The sequence below is a fragment of the Nanorana parkeri genome, unplaced genomic scaffold (assembly GCF_000935625.1).
Source record: "Nanorana parkeri isolate BGI_ZX_2015 unplaced genomic scaffold, ASM93562v1 scaffold2593, whole genome shotgun sequence".
Lineage (NCBI taxonomy): Eukaryota > Metazoa > Chordata > Amphibia > Anura > Dicroglossidae > Nanorana > Nanorana parkeri.
In genome coordinates, this window is record NW_017308861.1 from 49,658 (window position 1) to 74,200 (window position 24,543).

The window sequence follows — 24,543 nt, forward strand, 5'->3', positions numbered from 1 at the left end:
TAGCCAAGGCTTGAGTGTAGGGTAAACAAACTCTGATTTATTGAGCAACTGCACAAACTTATATACAGCAAGTGATGAAATCAGAATATAATCCCATCACATCCCCCCTCCCCTCCCAGACCATCGGTCTGCTCAACACCACAGGTGTCCACCTGCTAACGAACTCCAGACAGCCATAGTAGGAGCCTGGCCAGAATGTCATTGTTCTGAGCTCCCTCAGAGAACAATGGGAGATAACGAGGGATGGTGCTGATAGTCTTTCCCTAACCAGGTCACACAGCATAACGCACTCAAACATAACCCAACACCAATACACATTTAACTTATAAACTGATCACCATGTCGTCACAGGGAGTTCATGCTGCTGCTCTATATGAATGATGTTCAGGACCCTGGCAGTATTATTCCGTGCCTCACAGGATGGCACAAATCCGACCTGATCAAGGTAAAAAGGATCAACAACATGCAGTATGATCCTATTAGCCAACATATCAAAAAGTTTTAGGTCCATGTTTTAAAGTGCGATAGGTCGGTAACTGCCGCAGTGGGAGGGGTCTTTGTCTGGCTTTTGAAACATGGTAATATGGACACAGAAGGAGTGGGATAGCAGAACGGCATCCTCTGGGATGGTGTTATAAGCTGTCATGAAGCAAGAGGATAGATTAGGTGCTCAAATGTTTGATAGTACAAAAGAGTAAACCCATCTGGCTCAGGTGCTTTCCCGGATTTGGATTGTTTAATAGAAAATTGCAATTCTTCTGTCGTGAGGGGGGACTCCAATAGATCCCTCACTTGGGTATCTAAAGAGGGCCTGCCTGACAGCTTAAGATAAGTCTCAATGCATCGCTCCCGATTTGCAGTCTCATATGGAGAGGAGTCCGGTAATAAGTTATATAAATTACTATAAAAGCAAACTCTGTAGCAATATCTTTAGACAGTGACAATCGAGCGCCCACGTGAGAAGAAATGTGGGAAAGGAAAGATTTCCACTGCGTTTCCCAAAGGGCTCTTTCCAAAAGTCTGCCGGGTTTGTTAGATAATTTGTAAAACGTGCGTTAACAAGTCACCAGGCATTGCTTATATTGTTGGTATAGCAGGGAATTCAGTGATTCTCGAGCTTGCCAGAGTGCAGCTTGAGACGCTGCTACCAAAGTATGCTTCTCCAGCTGCTGGATCTGAGAAAGCAATTGGGCTATCTTCGCCGAGCCTCTCCCTCTTACGTCGGGTTCCGTGTTGAATAATAAAGGATCCCCCTAACCACACATTTGTGAGCCTCCCACACTGTTAAGGGATTGCAGATAGTAGAAGCATTTAACTCAAAGTAAGATGGTATGGCCCTGTCAACGTCAGCCTGAACCACGGGATCTTGGAGAAGAGACTCGTTGAGATATCAATCGAGGTAGATCCTTGTGTTGCACTAAGAAAAGGTCAATGCGGGAATAAGTCTGATGGACTGAGGCAAAATACTTAGTCCTTGTCCCCCGGCTGCAAGAACCGCCAAGAATCCACCAGGTGCAGCAGATGAAGTTCAGCCCTCAGCATAAGACTCTCCAGGAATTCAAGAAGAGAAGGGATCATCCCACGGAGAAAAGTCAAATGATCATAGTTGGGTAGATATACATTAGCCAAAGTGAGCACGTTCTCCCCCACCGCCCTTTTACAAACAAAAACCTCCCTTCCGAGTTCGGTGTAATGTCAATCAAATCCCAGGTTAGGGACTTAGCCACCAGTATGCTAACACCTTTAGATTTGGATATAGGAGAGGCTGAATGATAAACCACAGGGAAATCATGATTATGCAACCAAGGGATCTGCTAATGTTTAAAGTGAGTCTCCTGAAGGCGGTGACATATTGGGGTTAGGCTACGGTTGTCTGTCAGGGCCCGAGCGGGAGAACAAGTCCAAAATGTGGGCCTGTCGATAGTCCTGTCTGCAGTGGAGGAAGGTCTCTCCTTCGGCATGTGGTTAAAGTACACTGAAAAAGTCAACTAGGCAGCTGCTTAGCTGCATAGAGCTCCTACGGTTTGCTGCCTCACGCCGCCACGTTCACGACAAGCCCCTCTATAGGTACCATTTTTAAAGAAAACATGATTGAGCAGGCAAAACACATTTCTTTTATTTCTTATGGGATTCATATTCAACTGTAGGTCATAACAGAATGGCACAGTCATAAAACAAAACATGGCAACAAATAAAAAAAAAATGTTTACTTCTATTCAAAAGTCTGTATACCCTTAGTTCTTAATACTGTGTATCGCCCACTTTAGCATCAATGACAGGGTGCAGTCTTTTGTAATAGTTGTCTATGAGGCCCCCAAATTCTTGCAGGGGGTATAGCTGCCCATTCGTCTTGGCAAAATGCCTCTAGGTCATGCAAACTATTTGTTCGTCTTGCATGAACTGCATGTTTGAGATCTCCCAGAGTGGCTCGATTATATTAGGGTCAGGAGACTATGCTGGCTACTCCAGAACCTTTACCTTTTTCTGCTGTAACCACTGGAGGTGGTCTCCCATCAACTTGGCCTTGTGCTTAGGGTCATTGTTGTGCTGCAAAGTCCAAGAGCTTCCCATGCGCAGCTTTCATGCAGAAGAATGCAAATTGTCTGCCAGTATTTTCTGATACCATGCTGCATTCATTTTGCCTTTAATTTTCACAAGATTCCCACGTGTCTTTAGAGCTCACGCATCCCCAACATCAGTGAGCCACCACCATGATTCACAATGGGGATGGTATTCTTGTCGACCCCTCTTGAAACATGGCGCTTATGGTTGTGACTAGGGATGTCCCGATTCCACTTTTTTAGGACCAAGTACAAGTACATCCCCGCATGTACTTGCCGATACCAATTACCGATACTTAACCATAAAGCTCTATTTTGATCTCGTCACGCCAAATTACAGTGTGACAGAAGCTGTGAGGCATGTCAAGGTGTTGTCGGGCATATTGTAACCAGGCTTTTTTTTTGGCATTGGCACAGTAAAGGCTGCTTTCTGGCAACTTGACCATGCACCTCATTTAGGTTCAGGTATCGTCGTATTGTGTTCTTTGAAACAACCCCACCATCTTTTTCCAGAGCAGCCTGTATTTCTCTTGAGGGTTTTTCTTTGTATCCCAACAATTCTTCTGGCAGTTGTGGCTTGGTGTCAAGAGATCCCAGAATATTCTACTTCTTAATAAGTGATTGAACAGTACTGACTGGCATTTTCAAGGCTTTGGATATCTTTTTACATCCTTTTTCATCTTTATAAAGTTCCATTACCTTTTTACTCAGGTCTTTTGAGAGTTCTTTTCTGCTCCCCGTGGTTCAGTATCTAGCCTGCTCAGTGCATCCATGTGAGAGCTAACAAACTCATTGACTATTTAAACACAGACACTAATTGCAATTTAAAAATTAAACTTTTAATTTCCATTTTAACCTTTGTGCGTCACCTTTTGTGTCTGTAACAAGGCCAAACATTCCAGGGTGTATACACTTTTGATCAGGGCCATTTGGGTGTTATCATTATGATTTAAAAAGGAGCCAAACTACTATGTGATAATAAATGGCTTCATATGACCACTATCCTTAAATAAAAGACCGTTTTTGGTATGTTTAGTCATATTTTCAATATCAATGCCAAAATGTCACAATTTCTGCCAGGATATGCAAACTTTTGAGCATATCCTGTTTTTATGGGCATTGCTTGTATCACTATACAGTATATCATTATAATTGCTTACATTACATCATCAGCAGATCCACAAGATAATTGGGTATAAAGCTCTCATACAATTTCAGAGGCAGTTTTTAGCCAGGCTAGTTTTGAGACCATATAGTTTTGTCATTGTTAAAATTGTTGTCATTGTTATTATCATTAACATTTTTACCACCAACCAGCAAGCCGGCTTTATCCAATGGGCAAAGTGGGCAATTGCCAAGGGCCCACTGTCACATCTAGGGCCCACAACTTAGAGGGGAATGTTCATTTGCGGCTGCAAAGGAACTGTGCCTGCCAGAGCTGCCTCTGCCTCCTGTCAGTCTGGTCCGCCCAGCCACAGTACAGTAGCGGAGTGATCTCTTTGGTATGTAATTGAATGTGCAGCGCTCAGGGTCACCAAATAGTGAATCAACTCCGTGTAACACAGTTGACATATAAATAAATAATCTCAAATTGTGCAAAGGTGCATAAATTGGACTAATAAATATAAATACGTTAATTACTCGCTAATATTGAGCAATGGTGCCTCACATATAACAGTCACAGTGATATTTAGATCTCAAAAGTGCAAAAAGAATATTTTAATATTTTGTAACATTTTTTAATATTTTAGATTTTATACATTTATATATTTATCTAGATAGCTCACCCTATATATCCACAAGCGCAGATTATACATACTTTATTCTTGGAGTGATCTCTTTGGCTCTGACCAGAGGCGGACTAGCCATTCGGGCACTCAGGAACTGCCCGAGGGCCTGCAGCCATGAGGGTGCCCATGGCCAGCACCGCTGACGGGGTACAGGCAGCCTCCTGTACCGGACCGGGCCCCATCAAGTCAGCAGAGGGGCCCCAAACTCAGTACAGGCTCCCTGTAGTGAAGTAGGATGGTCCCACCCACTTGCCATGGTAACCAGTTGATTGGCAGACTTATACATTCCTTCGCTACAGGGACCTGGGCTCCTCTGCATTAAAGGAAGACAGGAGCCTGTCGATCAGCTTGTTCCCATGGTGAGTGGGCGGGACCATATGCTGGGCAGATCTGTTAAGGTCCTGTCTGCTGATCAGCTGCTAGAAGGACCGGTGACTCTCACCACATTTTGGCTCCACCCCCTACACCACCCACAGCCCATGGTATCAGGAGCTGGAGTTAAGCTGCAGGGGGTGAGCAGCTGGCAACAGAGAGTAGGAGAGGGGGTCAGTAGTGTAATATGAGGGATGTAGAGGGTGTGGAAGTTAACAATGATAGAAGGAGGTGGCAGACATTAAACCCTCTTAAAACACTATTAATTTCTGTACCCTTTGCATCCTTCTTCTTACAGTGTTTACCTCTGCACCCCTGCCAAGCAGTGTAGGAAGGGGGGTGCAGATGTGAGAAGCATTAGAAAAAGGGTTGCAGGGGCGGCAGAGATGGGCAGTGTAGGAAGAGGGATACAGGGGGTGCAGGGGTGGGCAGTGTAGGAAGAGTGATGCTGGTGGTGCAAAGGGGAGCGGTGTAGGAAGAGGAATGCAGGGGGTGCAGAGGTGAACAGTGTAGGAAGAGGGATGCAGAGGTAAGCAGTGTAGGAAGAGGGATGCAGGGGTGCAAAGGTGAACAGTGTAGCAAGAGAGATTCAGGGGTGCAGAGGTGAACAGTGTAGGAAGAGGGATGCCGGGGTGCAGAGGTGAACAGTGTAGAAAAAGGGCCCCCCATAATCTTGTATTGCCCGGGGGCCCCATTTGTTGAGTGACTCTGACCTCAAGCTCCCACCTGGCAGAAATGGAAGCCTGCCACAGTATCTAATTGTGAGAAATGTTCCCTTAAGGTAGTGACTTGAATCGGCCATGCATGCTCGTGATTGTTTGAATTTGGCACTTAGGCTGAGCTGGTCATTGTATGTATATGGCACCGAGGCTGAGCTTGTCATTGTTTGTATATGGCACTGAGACTGAGCTGGTCACTGTTTGTAAATGGCACTGAGGCTGAGCAATCATTTTTTTATGACAATACAAGTTACTATTCCTTACATTGCTCAGCAATGTAAGGAATAGTAACTTTCAGGGATGCACCGATACCGGTATCAGTATCAGTGCCAATAACTGGGCATTTTCACAAGTATACCTACTCATGGAAATGACCCAATGCCATAAACTGATACAAGCACTTTAATTTTTCAAACTGAAGGGGCTGTCTTAGGTCCCACGTTTGCTGGGGACTTCGCGTGAGCCTTCTATGGAACCACGCGGCGCCTGTTTACAGCACTTCTAGCGGCCTACACATATCCCCCTCCTGAAAACCTCCACACCCCTCCTGAGACCCTTCACACCCCTCCTGAGACCTTCCACACCCCTCCTGAGACCCTCTGCACCTCTCTTGAGACCCTCTGCACCCCTCTTGAGACCCCCTGCCAACCAAATATCATTTTTCCTTATTTTTGATACACAGTCACTTTAAAGTGACTCGTCACTACAGGGTTCAAAGTAAAATAAAAGCAAAATGATATATGCTTACCTTTCTGGCAGCTCATGTGTTGCAGATCCCCAACCACTGCATGTATTCAACACTTCCGGATTTGTAAAATACCTTCTGCTGCTGCAAGCTGTGGTTCATTCTGTATGGATGGAAAGAGGAACAATAGGGGGAGCAGGTATTCACACACTCGGAAGTGCTGGATGCTTGCAGGGGCTGGGGACCAGAGACATGGTGGAATTTTAACATTGGCTGTCAAAAAGTAAGGTATATAGCAGCTGCTTTTATTTTACTTTCAAACCTGTAGTGACAGGGTTGCTTAAATGCCATGACTAAAGAAAAGCCTACATTGATAAATCACTCTTTTATGTTTCAAGTTGTATTCTTTCTTACAGATCAAGCTTTCCTACAGTTTTTTGGGGATGAATTTCTGCGTTTACTCCTTACAAGATTCATATTTTGTTCAGCAACTCTTAGAATGCATAAAAGTTTCAAGGTAATTTAAAAAAAATATTTACTGTATATGGCAATCCTATCCACTACATTACAAACATTATATTGTTTTCTACTAAAAAGCAATATCCTTATTGACACTGTCTACAGAAGAGCCTACATTAACCATATTGTTTGAGCAGCATTCTCCCTGCATTATGAACCAGTAGGGTAAGCAATGAGTTCTGAGCTGAAGCTTAGACTACTTTTTTTATATTTATGAGAGGCAAGACCACAACCAATCTCTTCTTTAGGGTCTACATTAATATAGCCTTAAACTAGCACATTATGTTCTATGGGTAGAACTTAACAAGTGCTATCTGTAGTCCATAATTAACCCTTTAAGCAGTGTTAATAAGGTCTGCTATAATGATGGGCCGAACACCGCGCTGTTCGGATCAAATTCGAACATGGGAAAAGTTCGAATTCGAACTCAATGCAAGTCTATGGGGGTAGAACTTTAAAAATCAAATGTCCCCATTTTGAAGCTGTATATGCAATTTATTGGCCATAAAAAGGGTATGGGGGTTCGGGTACTGCCCTAGGGGACATGAATCAATGAAAATTTTTTTTTTTAAATACTGTTGTTTTTTTTAAAGAATATGTTTATTTTGAGGAAGTTTGTAAATACCATAGACGTGCCAGACGCCTCAACATTGTATAAAGTAGAGTAGTAGCGCTGGAAGGCACCAGCGATACGCTCAGAAGATTGAACCAATCCCTGGCGTGGGCAAACAATTTTAGACACATAAGTGCGGGATCTATGCGTTCGAATGGATCTACCACGTTCGCGTTTCTTCCTGGCGCCATATTGAATCAGCAAGCCCTGAAGGACGCATTTCAGCGCTTCCCACTGCACGGGAAGGGCAGTAGTGTCGGATGCATGATGCGACCGGAACTCCGCAATGGCCTTACGTATGGAGTCAAGTAGCACAGGGATAATATAATTCAAAACATTATACATTAAACAGCAAACAGCAAGCAGCAGCAATCAGCACCACCCTGCATGAAATTAAGCAGCATAAGTAAACCAAACCCAGGGTCCGCCCCCCACCCCCAGCCGAGTAGGAGACACAAGGGGAGTACTGGGCATAATGAGAGCCCCAGTGCCCTTGGGCTCCCACTCAGGCCCATAACAACTGGGACCTTCCTAAGGGAAGGCAACAAGTGCGAAAGTGGAAAGAGCCAGGACATAATATAATGGGCAGCAGTAGAAAACCATAACAAAAACATGTAAGGCACCGTGTTAAAACAGAGATCGGTAAACAGTGGGTTTCCACGCCACCAGATAAACCCAGGGCCCCCCCCCCATGACAGGGCAGGTGGGCAGCCGATGCAACCCCTGGCAGGCACCCTCGCATCCGTGTACATCAGGTATGCATCCGGGGATATCAGGTAAGTCCACAGTCCATCAGGCAAAAGGGCGTCGGAGGGCTCAGGGAGTGTGACCTAGGCCTAGGTCAGGGGCAGCGGACCCCAGCAGTACATCTAGAACATTAGCGGGGGGTGGGTTTAGATGAGGACCTGCGGTCTCTGCAGGGTTTCGGCAAGACAAGGTGAAAGGGGGCAATGGGGCATCCGGCCAGGCATCCAAGATCACTGGTGGCGAGGAAGGGTTCCAGATCAACAGGGGCACGGAGCAAATGCGTCTTCCCATTCCTCCTAGCAGAGAGACAAAAAGGAAATCCCCAACGGTAGGTGTGACCCGCATCTTGTAACGCCTTAGTGAGGGGACGCAGAGCCCTGCGTTTATCCAGCGTGCGTTTGGAGAGGTCAGGAAACAGTGAAAGCTGTGCCCCATCAAAATCCACTGTGCCGGCTGCACGTGCTTTAGCCATGATATCCTCCTTTACAGAGAAATAGTGCACTCTACACAGCACGTCACGCGGCTGCGTCGCGTTTGGTCTGCGGAAGCCCGGTGTTCTGTGCACCCTATCCAATTCAATGTGGTCGGAGACTGGTTTGTGCAGGAGGGTGTTAAAGATTCCCAGTACCGTAGCTTTCAAATCCGATGCTCCAGTAGCCTCAGGGAGACCGCGTATGCAAATATTGTTTCGCCTATTCCTGTCTTCCTGGTCCTCCACCTGAGTCCATAAGGATTGAATAGTCACATGCTGTTGCTGCACAATATGTTGCAGCTCTCCTGGGGCCACAGTGAGAGGGGGCAATGCGTTTTCAACCACATCCAAACGCTGATGCATGGAGTGGAAGCCCTCCTTAATTTGAGCCATCTCCTGCTTATGTGTGGATTCCAGGTTATGGAACATAGTCTCAATGTCCCCCTTAGTAGGTAAAAGAGCAAAGTACTTACGAAATGCTGAGGGGATATCCCTGTCATCTCCCTCACCATCACTAGGATCAGGGGTCTCTATGTCCTCGCTAGCACGCGCGGAGAGGAGGGATTCCAAAGGAGATGCAGGAGATGTCGGCCTGTGCTGTTCCCGGACCGCCGCCATCTTGGCTGCACTCTGTGCAGACCTCGCGGTGCCCGTTTTCGGGGGAAAAAAGTCCTGATATCACGTCTCCTGGACGAGGAAGCCTGGCGGGAGGGTGAGTGGGACCTCCGCTTCTGCCGCTGTTCAAGCTGAACTCAGAAGCCAGAGGGAAATTGGACTCACCTCCCCCAACAGCCAATGACCATATAGAACACACTCGGGTCAGAAGGATTAGCCATTTCCATAAAAGCATGTTAGGATTTAATGAGAAGGCTATGAAGACGCCATCTCCATTTAAAAGTGCCGCCATGACAGTCTGCTGTTACACTGAATGGTATCAGAGATTTAAGCACACACGTCTGGGTTGGGGCGGAACCTGGCCACGCCAGGGGGCTGAATACATTAGCATCCTCATTCAACCTGGATGGACAACTCAGGCAGAGCAAAGATGTAGGGGGGACTAGCAGCGGGACCTGGGAAGAGCCCCTCTGAATCAAGGGCAAGTTCCAGTAAAAACTGCCAATACAAACGGCTCTGTATTAAAAATCGGTGATGCATTCAGAGCATAATACGCCACTATACTTATTAATACATCCCCATAAGCCCACAAATAATCAAATATCGCCTTTCTGGGTCGGACAGTTCAAACTGACATGTAAATGACCTCCCAAAACCTATTAAGCCTATTAAAATCCCCCGTTGTTTTGTTGTAGCATTAGCCAAAAAAACTTGGGGATACTTTGTAGAAAAATATCTGGGATAAGATTTTTTAGAAAAATGTGTTTCCTGTCGGCAATGTCGGCCCTAATAGATTGAAAATCCCAAAAGCCAAATCTTAAATACACACGCCCACTTCGAGTTTCTCTTTGCAAAAGACAACCTTACAACTCACCTCTTCTTTCCCAATGGGCGTGTTGGTTGTCAGACCCCAGATGCTTGATCAGAATCACATAATTGTATTATGGCAGTTCCCTTTGTTATAACATATAGATATTTTGTACTTTGCTATGTATTTGGACTTTTGATGCTGCCTCCTCCACTGACCACCTTTCCTCGTATTGATCCTCCTATTGGCAGTTGGCCCCATCCCTCTCCACCATTCCACGCTCTTTCTCAATGGCCACAGTCGTGTAGGGTTACTTACATCTCTGTATCCACAAATACCTTACTTTGTCGCTCCACTACGTGTATTAACGATATCTTACGCTTATGTATTCTTGTAAGAATTGGAATTGCTGATGAGTATGTTGCTTTATGTACCTTTCCTACAGCTATTTTGGCCACATGTATACTGTTATTTTTTTTTAATTTTCTTTTTCTCTGTCTTCTTCTGTTGTATGTGTTTTAAAATGTACAAACCTAATAAAACTCCTTGGTATAAAAAAGAAAAGAAAAGCCTTATTCCTTTTCTGTAAGGAATTAAATCCCTTTACATTTAAAGTTATGAGTCTCATTACTTATATGGTAAAAATCTTGCTCTCTGGACCCGAGAGAAAGAGAGAAGGGAACCAGTGGCGAAAAAAAAAAACCCCCACTACATTCTTTCATTTCATCTTTCTTTCCTACTCCATCGAACAGTAATACACTAACCCACTCCTCCCAGTGTATTTTTCCAACGTGTCTTAAATTGTTGGCCATCTAGGGGTCACAGTACCCCCCCACCCCCACATGAATCTACCAATTTTGTATAGAGAAAAAAAAATCTTAATTTAATATCCTCTCCTCCCAGTCTACTAAAATGATTTTTTCGATTTCTACCTAAAAAAAAAACCCTTCAATTATTCCTATTTTTTTTAACATGCTATACCTTCAGTTGATTTATACCATCCTAGCAAGACCAAATCCCTCAGCCAGTGAATATTTTGGTGACATTTTCAACCTACATCCTCATAATATATTATTCCGAATCAACCTTTATAATCCAAAATGTACCAATACAAAAAAAAAAACATTTTATACCACTAGGACAAGTGTAAAAATATACTTCCACACACATCGATAATATTCTTATAACTGTGTCATCATACATAATCAATACCTATTATTCACCCATATATTTTACCCCTTTTTTTTCATCTGTAGAATCAGTCTATTGATTTACAGGAACAATCTCTGATCCCAATTTTGATATAATTCCTTATGTCACCTTTAAATAATTTCTCTCTCCTTCGTGAAACATCTTTTACGTTGTATCTCATAAAAAAACATAATACCGTATATTTCATCACCCATCAATACTTTTTTATAACTGTGTAACCAAACATAATCAACATCTAGTTATTACACCCTTAAATATCTTATCTCTCCTTCGTAAAACATCTTTAACGTTTTATCCCATTAGTGAAGGGGGCAAGAGAGAGAAAAAGAAAAGGGGGATGGGGTTGCCACCACTAAAACCCTTACTTTTAATCCTTAATCTCTTGTTGGACAGGAAACCAAAATGGGAATAGGGAGAGTAGAACGCTCCATTTCCCATCTTCCCCTCTTCATTTAACCCCACCCCCCTAGAAAAAAGAGTAATCAAATGACTGCAAGTCATATAAGACAAGTCTAATTGTTCTTCTTTTGCATGCCATCTTCGCCTTTAGTGTCCAACTAGTATCAACCTTTATAATCCAAAATGTACCAATACAAAAAAACAAACATTTAAAGGCTTAAGTTCCCAATGGAGCCAAGATAGGATCTTTTGTCCATCTCGGCAAACAAAGGCCAGCTGGGCCCCTGGAGAAAGTGCAGGGCTCTATAACGTTCTTTGTTGTGCAGTTGTGTGAATCCCGGGTCCTGCATCCCTGGGGAGAATTCTGGTGAGTCAATCACCTGAAGTAGCGGGGAGAGGTAGGGGGAGAGGAGTCTGGAGTCAAAGACTGACCTGGCAATCTTCCCATGTCGATCCCAGTGTTGGGTGGGAGCGAAGTGCTTGAGGAATCCTGTGGCACCACGGGAGAGTTTTGAGAGGTATTTGAGAGAAAGACTGTTCTAGAGACACCCACGGTTTCAGCTTGTCATGTCGGCACCAATCTAGTATACGCATCAAGTGGGCAGCCACGTAATAAAAGTGTATATTGGGTAGAGCCAATGTCAGAATGTTTATACTGCTCTGATATACAGTTCTATTCATGGAAACAATTAATCTATGGTTAAGGAGATTCCCAATGTATTTCCATAAATCAAAAATTTACGCGAGTTCTTTCATTTGCGCTGACTTTGATATTTATTTATCAAAAATCAGTGCAAAATAATAATTAAATATAATTGGTGACAAACAAAGAATATGGATCAAATAATATCAATCAATTTGATAACACAAGTACTGCATAAAATGTAACCACAGGATATTAATTCAACAGATAAATGTAACCAAGATAAAACAACTTTTTAAATGAAATGGGTGTCTTTTCAGTATCTCACAGAATAAGAAAACGAAAGGCTCAGAATTGACATGTGACTTCTCTCAGCACAGATGTACACCAACTCTAACTTTCACAGCGCATGGGCAATTATTTATCCCATCATGCACAGGGCTGGCAATAAGCCCACACAAAGTAGAGAAAAATTACCACCAGTTTAATTCAATATATATATTAGACTAGACCATTGACTAGAAACTAAAATCAGTTTCCTGGAGATTATACAAATGAGGAAAAAAAAACTCTTTAGAAACTCCTGAGACCCCCACAATTTACAATCGGAGAAAGGTTTATCTTAACATTCCTAATCTTCTCTTTGAAGGTCTCTGTACAAGAGAAGAATTAACTTATTTTCACCTTATAGCACATAGACAAAATGGCTACTAGTATGCCCATAGACACGTCTGTAGAATTACATGTTTAGGCCGATGAAATTGATTCCTTTTGGCCCAATAGTTCTGACACCAAACTCTTGGGTCAACGGAGAATGGAGTGACGTATCCTAGCTGGCTTCGAACCCCACAGGAAACTCGTGATCAGGGATTGTACCGAAGAGAGAAATCCTTTGGGGACCAAGATGGGCAGGGCCTGGATGGGATAAAGCAGTCTCGGGAAGACATTTTGTTTAATTATATTACATCTGCCGGTCCATGAAAATGCTAAACGTGACCACCCCGAGAGATCCTCTTTGATTTTCTGAAACAAGGGTGAGAAATATAGAGGGCCAAGCTTCGCGGGAGCTGGATGCCCAGATATTTTATGGAGGTCTGAGACCACGCAAATGGAAAATTACATTGGAGCCGTTGTACCTGGGAGCTAGGCATTGTAAGATTCAAGGCCTCCGACTTCTGGCCATTAACATGGAAATTCGATAAGTCCCCATATCTGGAGAGTTTGCGGAGCAAGTTCGGGAGGGACATGTCTGGTGATGTCAAGAAGAAAAGTAGATCATCCGCATAAGCGGTCACCTTATGAGTCTGACCTCCCACCTCCAATCCCCCAATGTCCGGGTTTGCCCTAATCCACCGGAGCAGGGGCAAGCGGACATCCCTGTCAGGTACCGTTAGAGATCGAGGACTCCTGCGATAAGGACCCATTAAGTTGGACCCTGTCCGTCGGTGCGGAGTATAGGGACATCACCCAGGAAAGCATATGCTGACCCAGGCCCACATGTTGGACTCACATGGTGTGAGTCTCATGAAGGACCAGTCGACCCTGTCGAAGGCTTTTTCCACATCCGTGGATAATAAAAAGGCAGTGGTGGCCTTCGACAGGGCCGAGTGTATGAGGTTCAAGGCCCGGGTGGTGTTGTCTCTGGCCTCCCTGGTGGGGATGAAACCCGCCTGGTCGGGGTGAATTAAACATGTGATATAGGGAAGAAGGTGCAGAGATAGGATCTTGGAGAACAGTTTAGTATCAATATTTAACAATGAGATAGGGCGATACCCCGGGCAGACTTTTGGGGTCTTTCCCTGGTTTCGGAATCACGGCTACATGCGCGGATAATGAGTCCCTCTGAAGCATCCCAGACTCCCTCACTGAGTTGAGGGCTTGTGCAAAGTGCGAGGTGAAGATGGGGGCATATTGCTTGTAGTAAAGCAGGGTGAAACCGTCCGGGCCTGGGGCCTTGCCTGGGGTGGTCTGCTTCAAAACCTCCATTATGGAACAACTGTCTAAAAGAGGAGAGGGGCGCATGCGCGGAGTTCAGCGGGCCGGATGTTCGCTCCGTGAGCTCCACTCCTAGGCGGATGGAATCTCCGCTCCCATAGCAGACAACACCGGAGGCTTCACTGAGTAGAGCCGTGGGGATCCCTCTTAGCGGGCTGGCAGGTCGCGATGGCCGGGGGAACGTCCAAGAAGAAGGACACGCAGCCCCGGGTGGGCACGAAAACAGCAGGCAGCAAAATAAAGATGGCGGCGGTGCCGAGCCCTCAGGGGGGGATGACGCAGCACAGAGAGGAGGAGATGAGTCGGCTTCTATGAAGAAGGCAGTGGTGAATAATCAACCTAGAAGGGAGCACTCCACTGCCTCAACATCCTCATTAATTGAAAGGACACTAGAAGATATGCTCCTGTCACAATAGGCCTCTCTCCCCTCAAGCCCTCTCAGTGCTGATATAGATGTGAATTCGGGGGGAGGGATGGAAGAGAATAGTATTTTATTGCGGTTCTCAGAAATGCTGTAACAAGGGCTGAATAAAATGGCCAAACAGATCACTACTGAGATTAGAACTGATATCAGAGTGCTGGGTACGCGTATAGATTCTTTGGAAGCAAAGCTGGTGTGACAGGGTACACGATTTTGTGTATGTCAGTGAGAGGTTGAAAAGGGCAGCTTTCCCTGGCTAGGAAAGGGTTAAGCCTGGCCCAACAGGTAAACCTCCTCTCTCTCTATTAATTAGCCTGCACCTGATAGTGACTGAGAGGGGGAGAGAGCTCAGAGCGAGATCCAGGCTGCACTGGATGGACACAGACTGGAGAGTGTCTGCATATCTGGGGAATAAGGTCTGCCAGAACAACTGTATGTATTGGACTGTGGTTTTTGTTAATTTATACTGGAAGCTGGAATAGCTGCTCCAGTAGGACGTAGTGAGGGACACTACTGTTTAGTTAGCCTCCTAAGGTGGAGTAGGCCTTTTTATTTGTGTTACTTTTGAGTTCTGCTGGAAATTGTTTGTTTAAAGGAGACTTTTACGTTGCATGCAATAAAGCTGCATTTATTGCCAATACTGATTAAAGACCAGTGACTTTCCTACACTGGATAAAACTATACTGCGCACTAATCAAAATATGACTGATATACGGCATCTCCAGTATCAAATGGATGAAGTGTTTTCTAAAGTTGATGACTTTGAGAATAGATCACGTCGTTATAACTTCCGTATTAGGGGACTCCCTGAAACAGTGACTGATTTGGAATTGAATATGAAGCTCCTTATGAAAAATGTATAACCTGAAGCAGAGGACCATAAGTTGGAGTTGGATAGAATCCATCGTGCCCTTATGACCAAGAGACCTGATGGACATGCTAGAGATGTTATTGTCAAACCACATTTTTATAATATAAAGGAACAGATTATGCAAAGTGCGAGGCAACGTTTAGAGTTGTCTGTTTCAGGACATTCTATTCAAATTTTTGCGGATATTTCGCCTGCAACAATACAAAAAAGGCGTGCTCTGAAACCTCTGTTACAGGTCTTAATATCTAAGGCAGGGGTGCCCACATTTTTGTGTTAAGATCTACTTTTCAAATGACGAGCTACATGAGATCTACCAACGGAAAAAAAAACCTCCCTGGCTCTCTCTCCCCTGGCTCACCTTGCTTTATTTTGCAACAGGCTGTTTAAACTAATATTCTTTGATGTAATACATAGCACTTCAAACACCAGAATCCACCAGAAAGGTGTCAGGGAGCTTGGCTCAGCAGACTCAGGCTAATAGGTAATCATGAGCGGAATAAATATACAAAAATGGAATAAAGGGGCCACCATTCACACCCTTCGTGATCTACCAGCATCAGCTTTGAGAGCTACTGGTAGATCACGATCTACCTAATGGGCACCTCTGTTCTAAGGAAATAAAATATAGGTGGGCGTTCCCCTTTAGATTGACTTTTTTTCAGGAGCAAGGTACTCCATTACAACATACTCTGAAGGTGAACAACTGATGAGACAGCTAGGACTACTCCCTGAGGATTGGGAAGCATTGCATTTGGACAACAAGGACTGGACTGAACATAGGGCACATCGCCCAATATCTTCGTTATGGCATAAATCACAGGGAAGAGTTTCATCTCCTTGAGGAGGAAGGAGTTAGAAGGGGTGTTGTCTTTTATTGAATGCATTTTTTTGGTTTGCATTTTTTCTCAGTAAGAAATTGTAAAATGTATACAGTAAATAATATTTAATGAGGAGCGGGGATTGGACCGTGTTATGCGGTTGTGTGCCCGGATTTGACCGGGTTCTTGGGATTTCCCGGGATGGAGGTAAAATCGCGTGTTGACATGGGGTCAATACCCTTGAAGATGGGGAGGGCAGGAGGTGAACCTGACCAAGATTTTTGTTGGGCTGTATATGTTTTGTGTAGGTTCTACAAGTATGTCTATGTGGATGGCTGTTCTTTCTTCCCACAGGGGTTTAGGGAACGCAGACCTTTGACTTTGGGGTACTGACAGGAGATTCTACATATGCCGCTGTCTGAACTGTTTCGATTTAGGCAATTGAATCACTTTTTGGCTTTGTTGCCATTGTCGGAGCCCAATAGACAGTTCTCTATGGTATATGAGAGATGGTTCCTAAGGGATGAGGGTCAAAATGGGGGTATTTCTTTGATTTACTCCCCGTTAGTGGAGAAGGAGGAGAAACTGCCTTATATGATAGCATGGGAACGAGATTTGGAAATTTACATTACTAGGGAGGTATGGCAACGTTGTTGTAAGCGGGGTTCCCTGGGACTAATTAATGTATCTTTGATAGAAGCAAATTATAAAGTAATGTCTAGGTAGTATTTGGTCCCTTCCAGGCTGGCTAAGATTTACCCGGAGGTGTCCTCTGCTTGCTTCAGGGGATGTATACATCCGGGTACTATGTGTCATATATGGTGGCAATGCCCAAAAATGAGGTCCTTCTGGAATAGGGTATATGCGCTTGTATATAGAATTACGGGGGTTCACGTTACAAGGGAAGCTCAATACGCATTGTTGAATCATCTGATCCCAGGGATTACTAAGGTCCAGGATAGATTAATTTATTTTCTCTTTTTAGCAGTTAAAATTAATATAGCGAAAGCTTGGAGGTCACCAAATGTCTCTTTTAAACAATTTAACATTTAAAAATGTCATGGATTATGATACATGAGAAGATGAATAGCAGGCTCCAGGATAATGAAAGGAAATTTGAGTCAATATGGTCTCCCTGGATGATGTATAATGGTGTGAGAAATGATATATAAAGTGTAACGAGCCCCTGCTCGCTCGGTTCCACTCTCCCGGCACTCCTCTGCTACTATTGGATCAGATGTCAGACCGCACGTCTGATTCTTCCATCGTCCGATAATCCGGGATTCGAACTACAGCTATGTGCCGTTCGAATCCAGTTGTGATAGCTCAGAACAAACACCAGGCAGGCTTTATGTAAGTTCCAACAGGGATCTGCTTTATTGAAGATCAGCTCAGTATATATACAGTTCAAGAAGTCTAAACACATAACGCAATCAAACATGAACAGCATGCAAACAGACATCCCCTCCCCGATGCCTTAATTAATGAATAGGGAGGGAGGAGACACATGTGATGGGATTATCTCCTGAGTGTATCATAGGGTGATCTACTCATCTACACCCGGAGTCAGCTACTCCTAAAATCAGCTATCCTAATCCCATCATCAACACAATACAACAAAGGGACCAATATACTGTAACAGTTCAATGTCCAGAATTATCCCCCTTCAGTGCTGCTGGAGTCACAGCCTGTACCTATAATACACACAGGGTCATCCAAATGTAATGCCAGGGAACATGTACAGTACATCCCTCCACACATAAACCTGGTAGAATGGTTCATTGTAACCCCAAGAGGTTCGAGGGGGGTCTCCATAGTTCTGGGTCCATAGTCAGTAGGAAGGAGGCTAGCCCCCAGGCTCCTCCAACAGCACCAGTGACGGTTCAGTCCGTCACATAAAGTAAGATGGAGCTAGTGATGAAGGGAAGGGTTGAATTGTCTCAGAATCTTGCCAGTATTCTCCTATTCCTTTTTAGTTCTTTTTAGAGGGTTATATTATTGTAATAGATGTAAGGTATATTTGGAAATTGTATGGCACATATTAGGAATGAATTGTGCATAATATCAAATTGATATTAATTTTTATGTCATTTAATAATAATGTATTAAGTTTAAGTATTCACAAATTTATGATAAATATATTTAAGTGCATATTGTTTTAAGAAATATATGGTAACAGGGTTTTTAAATGGTACCGTATATACTCGAGTATAAGCCGTCCCGAATATAAGCCGAGGTACCTAATTTTACCACAAAAAACTGGGAAAAAATATTGACTCGAGTATAAGCCGAGGGTGGGAAATGAGGCAGCTACTGGTAAATGTACAAAATGAAGATAGATACCAATAAAATTACATGAATATTTATTTAAAAGAAAAACAATAACCTAGCTCTGTAAGTGGAAAAGGGGGTACAGGGCTACATATCATGTACTACGGATCATTTAACCCATTCATATTAGCAGAGGATAATTGTAAATCTATTGTTCAGTGCATTCTATATGTAGTATATAGTACATGTACATATAGAGTGCCTGCAACAATACATTTACAATGATCCTCTGCTAACATGAATGGGTTAAATGATCCATAGTACAGGGCTACATACAGATCATTTAATACATTCATGTTAGTATAATTGTAAATGTATTGTCTGCACTGTATTAGCAGTATATACTCTATATAGAGTATATACTGCTAATACAGTGCAGACAATACATAATTGCTTAATAAATCTCCCCCCCAAATCTGCCCTCACTCACTGTGTCCGTGTGCCGGAGAGAGCAGGGACGAGTCAGCGGCGCGCTGGTCCAGTGGGAGGAGCTCCATGTGGGGTCCTAATTTAGCTGACTTAGAGGTGCCTGACTGCTAAATTACAACCCCGCCTGGAGCTCCTCTCACCTGACCAGCGCGCCGCTGACTCCTCCCTGCTCCCCAGCTCCTGACTGGCCGCTGCGGGGGTTTTTACTTATACTCGAGTATAAACGTTATATATTATGGATTTATAAATATCTCATACAAAGCACTGGGAGAAATATAAACATGATTGATTTTGGTTGGTCCTCACAGGGATAAAGTATAGGCAGGATAAGTGAGGTAGAAATGGTTTGTCTTAATTTATGATATAACTGTGTTAATTAACATGATGAGTACTCACAATTATGAGATGGTTATTTGGGTAAAGGTTGAGAAGGAGTAAGGAGGAGGGAAAAAGAAAAATTGTTAAAGATATTGGGGAATAAATGAATGGCTGTTTTGTTTGTTTGCTTGCTTGTTCGTTTGTTTGTCTATGATTATAATTGTAAAAACAAATAAAAGACTTTGAAATCAAAACCTCAGTTATTTCTAAGTCAGTTACCGGTCTCTCCAATAGGTCAACCACATCGGGGGGTGGCCGGAAGAGGTCAAGTATGACCTGATTTGGGATAGGTGTTTCTCCTTCGCCCTCGGTGACCCAGGTTGAGGAAGATTATATAGGGATGAGTAATAGGACCGGAAGTTATCCGCCATTTCCGAAGAGAGGTGGAGAAGAGTACCCGAAGGTGATTTCATGGCCGCAACAAAGGTCTTAGATCTTTGTTGGCATAGGGCATGCACCATTGATTTGCTGCACTGGTTACTAAACTCGTAGAAATGGTGCCTACATTTGACTAACATTGCCTTAGCGCAACGAATCTCTGCAAACCGCCAGCTGGGCCAACAAGGTTCGATCTGTGTCTCGTTTGTGACTGGTCTCAAGCAGGTGGATCTGCGCCAGGAGGGAGTCAATCTGTTGGAGGCGCTGGCGCTTGACTCGGGACCCCAGCTTAATCAAGGAACCCCTAATATATGCCTTATGTGCCTCCTAGATTGAGTATGGGGAGCACTCTGAGGCGGAGTTCATAGAGAAGTATAAGCAAAGGTCATCCTCAATCACCCCTGCGAGGGCCACGGCCTGATCCCCGCCGAACCCACATCCAGCTGTATCTGGATAGGGGCATGGTCGGACAGAGTGATGTTGCCTATAGTCGCTCCAGAGACCAGAGGGAGGATGGAATGGTGAACCATGAAGTAATCGATGCGGTAATAAGTCTGCTTAGCTGGGGAGAAGAACGAGTAGTCCCTGCCCTGGGGATGATGGATCCTCCAAACATCGGAAAGTTGGTGGGATCTGGATAATCCCCATGGGACTCCGATTGAACTAGACAGGGTCCACAGATGTCTGGGACCCCGCTCCATGGACGTCGCCCGCCCCAGAGATGTCATATGTAGAGTCCATCACTACACCAAAAAAAGAAGAAATCATGACTCAATCCTGGAGGAAAGGTACCCTAGATTTTGACGGTGCACAGATTCGCCTATATCCGGATGTCTCCAGACATACGCTACTGATGAGACGCATCCTCCGTCCCCTACTAGAGAAGATACGTGAGTGTGGGGCGACCTACAAATGGGGTTTCCCGTTCCACCTTATTGTTCAGAAGATGGACTCATCCTTTCATCTGTACTCCCCCGAGGACCTCCCAGTGCTCTTCTCCTTCCTGCAAACGGATTCCATCACCGTGCCTAACTGAATGCAAGCCCTACTAGATCCTGCCCACAGACCCGATGGTGCCCGTGCTGCTGGACGTCCGCCACGTGCTCCAAACCCCGCTCGGTACCATCCATCGGATCGCTCCTCGGGGCGGATCCACCTGACTCCCAGGGAGCGTGGGCCCCAACGCCCTACCCCATCGCACAATGAACCATAGACGGACTATAGTCCCTGGAGCGACCTCCATGTCTCCCCACCCGAGAAGTCTGAGACGGTAACACTGCAACTGCGTTTCTCTCATCTTGATCCGAGTGTAACAGCTAGTCGCGGGCATACCGCAGTTGTGTGTACTTACTGTTTAGCATTTCTAGGTTATGTCCCTCGAGACTGGCTCCCCTTGCTTTCGGATATTCCCTCTAGATAAACCTGCAGTTTCGAGTTTACACGGTTGCTCTTTACCTTCACTTATTTGCCCTGAACCTACTTGGGGCTCTCTCCGGGCTACTTGCTGCCCCCCCACCCTTTATGTTGGGGCTTGCGAGTGGGCCTGGGGAGCCCCCTTGGTCGGATCCCCCTATGGGAAACTCATGTCTAATATAGTCAGGTCATGTGCCTCTGAAATGTTGTATACCTCTTTTTATTTACCATTTGTGAGGCGGTGGTGGAACGGCCTGCCTGGTGGCCCTTACCATTACCTATTTGCACTAGATCTCTGTGGAACGTTGCGCGGGATTCCCGCCCCCTCCCATCCTTGCTTGGGAGTGGGCGGGTTGGCCTGGGGGAATTCCTGAGGGGAGACTTCAGACAGGAGAAGTGTTATGCTCATGGAAACTGGTTCTCCTTGCTTCCTGATACTCCCTCTAGATAAGCCTGCAGTTTAGAGATTTCTAGGGTTGCTTGCTGCCTTCACTTGTTTGCATTGACCTCTCTTGGGGCTCTCTTCAGGCTACTCGCTTCCCCCCGCCTGTGTCCCTGTGGGGGCTTAGTGCCTAATATCCTCAGGTCAGGTCCCTCTGAAACGTTGAATACCCCCCCTTCTTTTTTGCCCACTACGCATGATGTGTATATATTTTGTATGTTCAATCTGAACAGGTGCCAACCATTTACAGGTATTTTCTACAAGCTGTGAACCCGGAGCTGATTCTGGTTTAATTGCTCCGAGACCCATTGCCGAGCCTATTTGTTTTTGTTTTGGTTCCCCCCCCTTAGGCCAGGCAATCTTCAGACCCCACGGTTTGGATTTCTTGCCACTGAGGTTTGGACCTCCCTTAGTTACGTTCACTGCTCTGCTGATCTAGCATATACCTGCTCTTGAAGGGCAAGATAGGTCTCACAGCGGTCACATTCACGGCGATTTACGCCCTAAACTCCAACCAGGGGGCTTTCCTAGAAAGTATCCTGGACAAACTACTGACCTATACTGAGGGGATTTTGATTCTAGGGGGGGACTTCAACCTCTCGCTGGATCCATCCCTAGACTCATCCTCGAGATCGTCCTCCCTCTCCCCGACGGCTAGTAGACGCTTTCTCCGATCTCTCCATCGCTCCCAACTTATCGACGCTTGGCGTCAACAACATCCGACTGTAAAAGACTACACCTTCTATTCTACACCACATGACACGTACTCTAGGTTGGATATATTCTTTCTTCCCCACCAGTATTTAGCGTTGATAACCGCCACAGACATTGGCAATATCACGTGGTCAAATCACGCCCCGGTCTTCATTCACATTGCTCAGACCACCCTTCACGTAAATCGTGGCAGTGGCGCCTTAATGACAGCCTCCTACAAGACCCGCTCATCCTGACCGATGTCACTAGAAAATTACGCTCCTACTTTGACCTCAACGACGTAGGGAATTGTGACCCGATCCTCCTCTGGGAAGCACACACAGTCTTTATTAAAGGGGTTTTGATTAAACATGGCTCACGAGTTAAGCGTCAGAGGAAGGCCAAACTACTAGATCTCTTGCACACCCTACATGGCCTGGAACTTCGACATAAATTGACCGGTTCGCCTACCCTACTAGCTAACATTCCCTCCATACGCCACCAGATAAACTCACTGACCTCTTATAAGGTAAAAACGGCACTTATACGTTCTAGACAGAAATATTATGAATCGGGTGATAAGTGCGGGAAACTTCTGGCTAGAGCACTGAGAGAACAACGACAGCTCTCTTACGTACCACATGTGGTGACACCTCACCAAGCAAAAGTGTCCCTCCCGAAAGCTATAGCTAATGCCTTCCGAGATTACTACTCCAAATTATACAACCAGCATCCCACACCTGATTCTACACCTCGGAGCGCTTTGCAGGTTAAGATCGCTTCTTACTTATCCTCAAGCGCTATGCCCTCTCTAGATGTGCAGATTAGGGATGCCCTGGAGGCTCCCATAACGTCAGATGAGTTTGCCGCGGCTCTTAAATCCACAAAGACCGGGAAATCACCTGGCCCCGACGGCTTCACAACTCAATACTACAAACCTTTGACCGCGGAACTGGTAGGCCGCTTTACAAAGGCTTTCAACGCCCTGTCATCCACTTCTCGGCTTACTAGAGACTCTCTGTCTGCCCATATCTCAGTGATTCCAAAAGATGGCAAAGATCCCTCCTCTTGTAGCAGCTACCATCCTATATCTCTTCTGAACACCGACCTGAAGCTATTCACCAAAATATTAGCCACCAGACTGAGCCCTTATATGCCTGATCTGATCCACTATGACCAAGTTGGGTTTATCCCAGCTAGGGAAGCTCGAGATAACACCATCAAGAGATGCCATCTGGTCCATTATGCGGCGACATCCAAAACACCTTGCCTCTTTCTCTCTACCGATGCCGAAAAGGCCTTCGATCGGGTCTCCTGGGCATTCCTGTTCGCTACCTTGAAACACATTGGTTTGGGAGAACACATGTTATCCTGGATCTCGGCAGTTTACTCCATCCCAACAGCATGCGCTAAGGTGAATGGCGTCCTGTCAGATCCCTTTCTGATCACCAATGGAACCAGACAGGGCTGCCCCCTTTCACCGCTCCTATTCGCCCTGTCCCTGGAGCCATTCCTCGGGCATATCAGATCTAATATTGATGTGACTGGGCTTAAAATAGGACCAGCGGAATACAAAGTATCTGCGTACGCGGATGACCTGATGTTCTCCCTCACCAATCCGGTAATCTCCCTACCTAATCTCATGCAGAAATTTGCGACGTATGACGAGCTATCCAATCTGAAGATCAATTTTGGCAAATCAACTGCCATGGGGATCTCACTCCCGACTCCACTGACTCGCTCCATACAGAATAACTTTCATTTCCAGTGGACGACCCGAGCTATTAAATACCTGGGCACGTTCATACCTCCGGACGTGAAAGACACTTTTACCTACAATTTCCCACCCCTCTTGGTGCAGGTATGCACACTTCTTTCCAATTGGCAGAATGGCTTATTTTCCTGGTTTGGACGGTGCAACGCCATCAAAATGACTATTTTGCCTAAATTTCTGTACCTCTTTCAAGCCCTACCTATCGCGATTCCCGACAGGTACTTTCGCCAGGTCAACTCTTTGTTAACGAAGTTTATCTGGGCTAATCGCCATCCCCGTTTGAGCTGCTCCATCCCGGCCTTACCTAAAGCCTCAGGGGGCATAGCCCTTCCTGACCTACGGAAATACTATATAGCTAGCCATCTGGTTCGCTTGGTTGACTGGTGTAGACATTCGCCTACAAAACAATGGGTGCCTCTGGAGGAATCCTTGTCGCCCTGCCTCC

General features: G+C 45.1%; 1 long non-coding RNA gene across 1 annotated transcript in view; it reads left to right on the plus strand.

Annotated features, from left to right (window-relative positions):
* The first annotated feature begins 6,547 nt into the window (after positions 1-6,547).
* The window catches only part of LOC108801978, a 65,608-nt gene continuing 47,612 nt past the window's right edge, over positions 6,548-24,543 (plus strand). Inside the window, exon 1 of the long non-coding RNA XR_001942190.1 lies at positions 6,548-6,644. This is a non-coding gene — a long non-coding RNA (uncharacterized LOC108801978). The remainder of the gene's footprint in view (positions 6,645-24,543) is intronic.